At 34.2% G+C, this 9,484-nt stretch overlaps 1 pseudogene; it reads right to left on the bottom strand.

Annotated features, from left to right (window-relative positions):
• Window positions 1-6,316: 6,316 nt before the first annotated feature.
• On the bottom strand, window positions 6,317-7,238 carry LOC144998490 (fasciclin-like arabinogalactan protein 11 pseudogene; annotated as a pseudogene).
• Between the last annotated feature and the right edge of the window lie 2,246 nt (window positions 7,239-9,484).

Raw genomic sequence — 9,484 nt, 5'->3', positions numbered from 1 at the left:
GACAGGAAGTGAGTCGGACCTTATCCCTATCGGGGAAAATACTAATGCGGAAGGCATTAGCGACATCCTCTAACAAAAGCCTGCTCACGAACGGGTCCTTCTTCCCAAAGTAATCTGGAGCCCCACATGCCTGGAACTCCCAAAAAGTCAACATGTGAGCTCCTATAAATTCCCCATCTCAGACCGAAAAGAACTCAAATACTCATCTAAAATCTACAAAATCCCCTCTTTAACTGTACCAAAGATCATAGGAGTCTGCTAAAGTATGTTGCGGGTAATCTCAGACAGAATGAACTCCTGCATCTGATCATCCATCTGCCCAACTCTAGAACCCAAGTCGAACCCTCACCAGAACCAGAACCACCAACCGGTCTGCCTCGAAGGGTCACCATACTAAATATAGACTGTATAAACCATCAGAATATGCATTAATATATATATATATATATATATATATATATATATATATATCAAGGAGTCTCATACTCTACAAGTTTCCTGGTTTCATCGCAGTTCTCCTCAACTCGGTTATAGATCCTCTGTTTTCAGTAGTACGGGCCCATACTACCTTCCACGTCTAACTATACTTTCCTGAATGATCGCTTTGAATCCTCAAAGTCACTCCTTATCCACATAAATAATCCTCTTCAAAACAAGGCCGCCAGCGCTAAATCTCTTCCTAGGTTTTTCTAGGGCAATCACCATACCAGTCCCCGACATCAGCGGCAAAAAGAACTCCTACTATCACCCTCTAACTAGTTCACGAATATATTCTGGAAGGCTTGTAAAGCAACTATAGAGGTAGATTTTAAGGTTTCCATGAAAGAACTTGAACTGCTAGTCCCAAATGTTCATCAGTATCTGATGGAAAAAGACCTCAAGATGGTCATAAGCCTACATTGAACCGGGAAGATGTTGTGATGTTGTAGAGAATGGAATGTTATAAATTATTAATGTTGTGATAGTTGATGCTAGAAAGAAGCCAATTACCACCATGTTGTAGGAGTTGAGGATGTATATGATGGAGAGGGTGTTTAACATGAAAGCCAAGCGTCAAGGATGGGCAACCAAATTTATCCAACAATTAGAGAATTAGTGAATGAGAATAAGAAATCCCAAAGACATCACCAAGTGTTACCTAGTGGATTAAATCGGTTTGAAGTAAAAGGAACTAGAGATGCTTATGAGGTAGATTTTGAAAGGATAACTTGCTCGTGCAAGCTATGACAGCTTAACAGAATGGGTTGTGTCCATTCTATTGCATCCATAAGTTATATGAATAGGGATGTAGAGTTATATGTGGGAAAAAATTAGTAGCCTCACTTACATAAATGCATACAAGTTTAGGTTAACACCTATGAATGGAAGTAACTTGTGGCTTGCAAGTGAGTACACCCCACCTTTACCTCTTGTTTGTAGAACTATGCATGGGAGACCTGCAACTAAAAAGAAAAGGGATTTAACAGAAAACCAACCAAGTAAGAAATTAAAGAAGAGTAAACAAAGACAAGACAATGGTAAGCAGCAGGTGAGGGTATCCAAGGCTGGAAATAAACAAAAATGCAGTGCTTGTAATATTGAAGAACACGACAAAAGAGGTTTTACTATTGTAAAATTGATAAATTAGTATTTAGATGGTTAAGTCTTTATAATTTTTTCCCTAATATTGTTTCATATGGGTCAATCAAGGGGGTGTTGAAGTTAATAAAGGTGATCAAGCAGTCAATGAGGGTGGAGAAGCTGGCAATAAGGGTGGAGACAGTGTCAATGTTAGTAAGGTGCATGTGAAACAAGACTATGATGAGATGGAGCTCACTCTTTTGGAGTTTGATGCATCAAGAAATAGAGAACCCAGTGAAGTGCATGTGCAACAATAGGAGGCTATGGAAAGACCAATTACAAACCTTTTGAAGAAAATCAGAATGAAGAAATCTGAAAGGATTATCAAGCTGAAGCTAGGCAAGAGAGTTGGTGATAAAGATGCACCTGGGAATTTAGTATCTAAAGCCTTTACTCTATATTAAGTTAAAATGATGGTTTATTTGGTGTACTGTAAATTGGGTGTGATGTGAAGGAAACTTGATGTGACCTATGGTTGTTTGTATGAAACTATGTAGATTTATGTGATGTGGAATGTGTATTAAGTAAGTTGGTTATTATTTTGAGTTATTTGTTGTGTTATTTGTAAGTTGCATGCATGGAAAGGATTTTTGTGTTTAAACGGCATGGCGAGGGCATATATGTCCCTATATGGCCAATTTTAAATTGACATAAATAATTTCCTTATATACCAAGTGTGTTCCATATGTCCTTCTTTTTCACAAAAGGGACCCCTACATAGAAATCAGTTCACTTTTAAATGGACCAACTGTGGTCTATATCCCAGACAATGTGGTTCCTACAATTCAATTTTAAAAGGAGCACATGTATATCACTGGGTACAAAAAGGTATATAACAACTTAGATCTTTCATACCATTCACTGAATTTGACAAAGTTCATACAATATTACCCATCTACTTCCATCCCAATATAATTCTTCCCAAACTTCCAACAACTATATCTACCATACATTCCAAATACACACCTTGATCACACAAGCATTCTTCCAAAAACCTGACCATATATAACAACTGGGATCTAACCCTGAACCAATTCATCTAAAAACAAAACAACTTTCTATTTTCCTAGTCATCTACCCATACATAATCCAAAAAACAAGTTGGAATTTTATACTATCAACCATAAATATCTTTTTTTATCAGGCACACTTCAAGGACACTTTAACAACATCCCTATGACTAAAATGAACAAAACAAAGATCATACACTTAGCAGTTCCAAGGTAAGTCTTCATCATAGTGTTTTTCTTCATCAACTCCATCAATTGTCTCTCAAACACTTACTTCTCTACTTCCATAGCTTCTTGCAGTTGTATCACCTTCTTTTGAGCCTTCGAAACTTCACTGAAGTCTTCCTTTTTGCACACCTTAAAACTTAACTAACGAAGCTACTGTTTGTAGTGCCCCTCCTCCATTGTATCGTTTTTCCATAGAAAAAACTTACATTTTGGAGCTTCACCTGACTGATTAAAAAGGAAGACAACAATTAGAGTTACAGTTAAGGAAAATGTGTACATTTCCAGCTCAAGATACCAAATAGGGTGTAAGTAAACACAAGGAATACTCACCAAGGAGTTTTCACAGTTCCAAAACCTTTGAGCTAAATTTTCGTTCGTCCAAACAGTCCTTTTGAAGCATATTCCGTCATTATTGTCACAAGGTGGAAATGTTTCATCATCGTGATGGTTTCCGATACGCAGGAATTTGATCGATCAACTGGACAAGGAAGACATCGCTCTGGTTATATCGACTAAGTAGAGGGTATCGGGGTGACCTATTTTAGGGTAAAAGTGTATCCTTTTTGGTTCGAATGAGGGTTCCATTTAAGGAAGGTTTCCACCGTATACAATGACATGGTCAAATGATAGTCCACATAAGCCAAAATAAGTCAGCAGTGACCTGTAAACCAGATACATTTTCTCCCAGTCCCTTAATTAGCCAGTATTTACTAACATTAAGGGCCAATTGAGCACAAAAAAGGCATGAGTGACTAAATGTTCAAATTTGCGAAACATTGTTGTGCTACAGTGCCAAAAACCCAAAATAATAATTAAAGAAAGTATAACTAGTTATTACATCATATGGTATGATTTAATAAGTCATGTAAAGAATTTGAACACTTTGGTTAACCATGATTAAGATAATGAGTTAATGTATCATGGTTAATAAACTAGCAAACACATTTAGTCTTCTTTAGAAGACCATGGCTAAAACTTTTTGAAGGCATGGAGGTTGCTTGTCAACCTCCATACCTTGTCTCACATACTCCTTATACTAACCATTACTTTAGAGTATTTTAATGGTTAGGCTTTACTTTGTATGGATTATTTAAATGAGTGTCTTGCATGAGTTTTTGGCTAGTTTTTTGTCTTGTTTTTCTCTCTTAATGATAGTGGCCGAATCCACTCTTCTTCCTACACCTTTTTCTCTTTTGAAGCTAGTTTTGATGAATTAAAGCATCCTTAAGGTGTCTCCTTTAATGCTTATTTGAGTTTTAAAGGCTTAAGACACTCAAGAATACAAGAAGCAACTAGCATTGCAAGTGTCTTAATCTTGATGGTGGATACTTGTAGAGAAGATCATCCTCGTTGATTTTTCTATCTTTATTAATACCCCAAAACCAAGTGGGTTCAAAGGCTCCAAATTTTGTCATTCTAAAACACTATATGGTTGCTTTTAATATCATTCTAGCATCTATAAATGGATCCTTGATAGTTTGGTTTTGTTATAAACTCGGAAATAAAGTTATTATTTTTAAGCTTCTGTTGTCCGGTTTTTATGAAAAACACTCTTATGTTTTGTATCAAACCCCATCCGAAGGAAACATACATATTAAAGTTATTAATACATATGGGATAAAGAACATACGCTAAAAAGGATAAAATACATAAACAACCTCTATCTATAACTATTTATAAAGAACGCCTTCATGATAAAGAAAATGTTAAATGTATACTAACATTGTAAATGTCTACATGGTAAAGAAAATTATAGTAAACTTTTTTCTCAAACTGAATATGAGGGAAAGATATATCGGTTTACATTTGGTGCAACAAGTTATTACCTTCAATGAAGCATTATGATAACCAAACTCAGTTAGTATTTTAAAATTGGTTATTGTATATTTGGAATGTTATGAATTGATAGCTTTATAATCTTGTTTGATGTAGGCTTGCCAAACAACTTAGTTTATATACTCTATTGCTACCTTGAAATTGCTATATATGGAATATGTATACTCAATGTTTTTTAGATCAAATGGTTGTAGAACCATATATAATGAAATGGAAATAAAACACAAGAAATGAAGGTGGATCGGGAATTGAAACCAATTAATTTGAGGGTTTTATTGGAAGAAAAATGGAGAAGGTTACAATGATTAGGTAACGTAAGGATGGAGTAAGATATTGAATTTACATACCTCGTCTTTTCATGAATTTGGTTATGTTTGCAAGCTTCGTGTTCAAAGGGAAAGGGGTGCAATTAGGTGATCGGAGGGAAAATAAATAAGTGGCTATGTTTATGTGGAGAGAATAAAGGGTCAAAAAGTGTATGCCGCTTAGTTTGTTAAATGGGAATAAAGGGTCAAAAAGTGTATGCCCCTTAGGTTGTTAAATGGTGAGAGATAAAGTTGTAGAAGTGCTTCTAGATCTCATGGAATAAAGCACCTTACAGTTATCTTAAATCTAAACTTGGAACGACTAACCGAGAACAAGCTTCCTTCGTTTTGACTTACCTGCTTAGTCATTAGTTGTTAAGGACTAGTAGCACTACCTTCTAGCTAGAGTTGTGGAACTTGAGAGAGCTTGGTGAGAACTCAGGAGAACTGGAAGACTCTTGTATGTACGGTAACCTTATCTTCTGCTACTGGTGGACTCTTGCACATAAAGTCCAACATAAGTAACCTTTCTTAGCACGCTTAGCTTCTGCTATAAAAAGGCAGCAATGCCATAGCGTAAGTGAAGTTGCAAGCCTAAGACAAAAATGTACGAATGAAATGACAGGCCCTTTTAGAGAGAATGGCCATACGCTTTGTCCCAATCTCCGGCCTATGATTGAGTTCGAATGGTGGTTAGTGGTTACCAAAGAACGTAAAGGTTTATCGAGACGAAAGCTAGAGACTTGATAGTTGATACTAAAATATGGTGGGGTGGGTATGAGAATAGAGTATGGGTATGGTGACCCTCATTACTTTAATATTTATATATATATATATATATATATATATATATATATATATATATATATATATATATATTAATATTAAATATAAGGGAAAAAATATTAAAATTGTATAAAAGTCATTTTACACCTATTAAAGACCAATCACACAAAAATTTGAAACTAAAGATTCATGTGACAAAAACAAGATAGGACAGGATGCATGACTTTTTACCACAAAGACTAATCACGAAACTTTGTCCAAAATATATAAACTTAATAAATTTTGAAACAAATTAAATAACTAGATATGCACAAACTCAAACTTGAAAGGCCAAATAGTATGCATAAAAATGTCAATTCAGATCTATAGCAATTTTATTCATTATTCTATTTTTAAAGTTGAAAATAAAGTTGGATTACATAGATAATTTATTAACTTTTTTAGCTATAAATAGAATTTTAGCCTATTTATCGAGTTGGGTTGGAGATAGTTAAGATCCTTGTTTTTTTTATACTATATTGTTGTTGGAGATTTCTAGCAAATCATTGATGCCATTCATTCTAAAAAGTTAGACAAATTGATGCCAAAGAAACATCGCATATCTCTCAAAACCCACGCCCCATCACAACCCTCTTAAAACAAAAAATAAACAGTGGTAGGACCCAATCGTCACGAACACAACATCCCGATGAAAGCAATAGCCCCGGCAAGGCCAACAATGAAGCCATGCAAGTTACGGTTACCACTAGCCGTACCGGAGGCGTCAGCAGTGGCACTACCGTCGGCAGAAGAAGAAGTGTCGTCAACGGCGTTGGATTTCTTCTTAGTCTTCTCAGACACCGGGGCCGGCGCTGGAGCTGGCGGACCAAACATGCTCATTGGTAATAACACCTTGTCCACTTGATACACCGCAAGAGAACCATCGGTGTAGATAGTGTTTGCCACCGTGGCATCAACAACACCAGTCGATATATTCACCTGGTTGCCGGAGGTAGTTATATTTAAGGGAAACTCGTAATAGGTATTGTCTCCAGCCTGTGTCCTCAACGGATTACTAATAGTTTGAAACTGTAAAGTGGAGAGGAAGGTCGGAATAACATGAAACTGTACTAACTCGACCTTTTCTTTATCGGAGAGAGAATTCAGGGATCCAGTTTTGAGGCCGGAGAAAGCATTGTCGGTGGGTGCAAAAACGGTGATACCCTGATCGGAGTTGTTGAGTTGGGTGTTGATTTGGTCGCCGACTTGGGTCATGTGGAAGAGGCGGAGAAGGATGGTGTACTGGCTGGCTTTTTCCAAGATTTTTGTAATGTTGGCGGGGCCTGGTGGTGCTGGAGCTGACGCGGTGGTTTGAGAGAAGGTAGTGGTGGTGGAATGGAGGATGAGTAGCAGCAAGAACGGGAATGATGACGACATTTTTAAAACGAAAACAAAGGGAAGATCGATGCGTGAGAGCTACTTGCAACGATGGGTGTGGAGGGCTTTTATGGAGAAGAAAACGTAAATCACACTATCCAAATTTAAACTTTATTCTCACCATAAGGTATGATATATGTTGATTTCATCATTTTAATTATGATTTTAGTTATCCTATTGTGATGTATATATTAAAATGATTTCATCATTTTAATATATAGTATATGCCCAAACTCTTGCGGTTGAATATTATCTAGGTAGTTAGGTTGTTGACTAGTGATGAATGTTAATTTCATCATTATAATTTTGATTATGGGGCATCACTCTCACTTCATTGAAATTTGAAGTAATTAACCTTAGGATGAGTTTCAATCAATCCCCGTTATTAAGTTGTGTTTTGAGTCATTGAGTGATTGTTTAGGTTATTTGTTTTTTGTTGGGTCGAAGAAGTGATTTCATGACAAGGGCTAGCTTCACTAGTCAACGTAAATTTATTTGTGTCAAGTTCATGTGTTAAGTTCAATATCCATGCAATAATTTTTAGCAGTTTGTGTTTTAAAAGGATCTATAATTTGTATATAGCATGCAACTTCACTAGAAGAATGGTATTCAATGTTTTGCTTGTGAATGCAGGAAAATCACAAGGGATGGTGGTGGGTTTTCTGATAAAGGTGGGGTTGTGTTATTACTTCTTCTTTCAAATTGCATATTTCTATTATGAGGGTACACACAAACTTAGAAACAAAGCCACTGATTTTTTATTTTTCACTATATATATAAAATATAAAATAAATTTATATATTTTTAACTATAAAATAATATTATGAAAACTAAAATATGCAAGAATAATTTATTCTAACCACCGATTTTCCGTTTAGTAAGCGGTTTGGAATAAGATAAGGTCAACTTTCTATCCTTTATTTTCCACTGATGTTTACACTTTACACAACTTGATTTAGCGAATAATTTGTATTTTTTCATCAAATTAAGAATCATAACTCCAGAAAGTTGATAGAAAGAAAGATGAAAATATAAAAATTACCAAACCAGATTCTACAAAATTTTTGATGTACTTTGATTCCTCCTTGATCAATGTCATATCAAGAAGACCTCTGCAATATACTATTTGGATATATCTTTTTAAATGTATGAAAATTGAAATTTTCCAAATTGAAAATAAAAAATCATACTCTCTCATCCGCTACGGAGCAAAATCGAAACTATAAATCGAAAAACCATTAAAAAAATAAATAAATAAAAACTGAATAATCAAGACTAGGAAATTGAAACCAAATAAAAGAAATTCCACCATAATAAAAGAAATTCCACTGCACCATAATAAAAGAAATTACACTGCACTGCAATATATATATATATATATATATATATATATATATATATATATATATATATATATATATATATATATATATATATATATATATATAACCCGTGGGAACCATGGTTACAAAATTAATTAAAATTTCATTTTAAAAATTCAAAATATTTAATCTATTATTTTGAATTAAATTATCAATTAAGAGATATATCTTTATTAGTTATGTAAAATTATATTCGTTGATTCAAATAAATATGTGAAATTAATTTTTAATTTATATTAGACAATTTTTATTTGTGAATTAATGTAAACAATAATATAAAATTTAAAATGGAAAATGAAAAATAAATAGATTGAAAAGTAACATCATATTAATTAGGAGTTCTAATAAATTTAAAAAAGAAAATTATTTGATTGACAAGTGACATCACATTAATTATGATATCTAATATGATGACACATGGTAAAACAACTATTCTTTTATTAGTATATATATATATATATATATATATGCACCGAGAGAGATGAAATAAAAAGTAAGTTTTTGATAGGAATGTGAAATTGTTTATATACATATTTTTTTTTTAACGAACCAACAAAATGAACATTAGATAAACAAAACTAAAATGATTTAAAAGAAAAAGTTCTCAAAAAAACACATTGATGATTTATTTTTAACTAAACAAAAAAATCATTTATGTAACAATTTTATTGAATAACAACAAAATCCTCATAAAAATGAATCATCGAGATTTTTTTTTCAGGAATTTTTTCGTATCATGTTTAGGGATGAGCAAAAGGACCGAACCGGCCCGAACCGGCCCGAACCCGAACCAACCCGGGAACCGGCTTCGGCCAAAATCAAGAACCAAACCGGCCCGGCGGTTCTACCGGTTCCCGGTTCTTATCGTGTTTTTAAATATTGGAACCAGTCCTCGAAAAAT

This window comes from Lactuca saligna, chromosome 1 (genome assembly GCF_052625555.1).
Source record: "Lactuca saligna cultivar CGN05327 chromosome 1, ASM5262555v1, whole genome shotgun sequence".
NCBI classification, from domain to species: domain Eukaryota; kingdom Viridiplantae; phylum Streptophyta; class Magnoliopsida; order Asterales; family Asteraceae; genus Lactuca; species Lactuca saligna.
The sequence above is the reverse complement of the archived record's forward strand: the minus strand, read 5'-3'. Positions and strand labels throughout refer to the sequence as shown.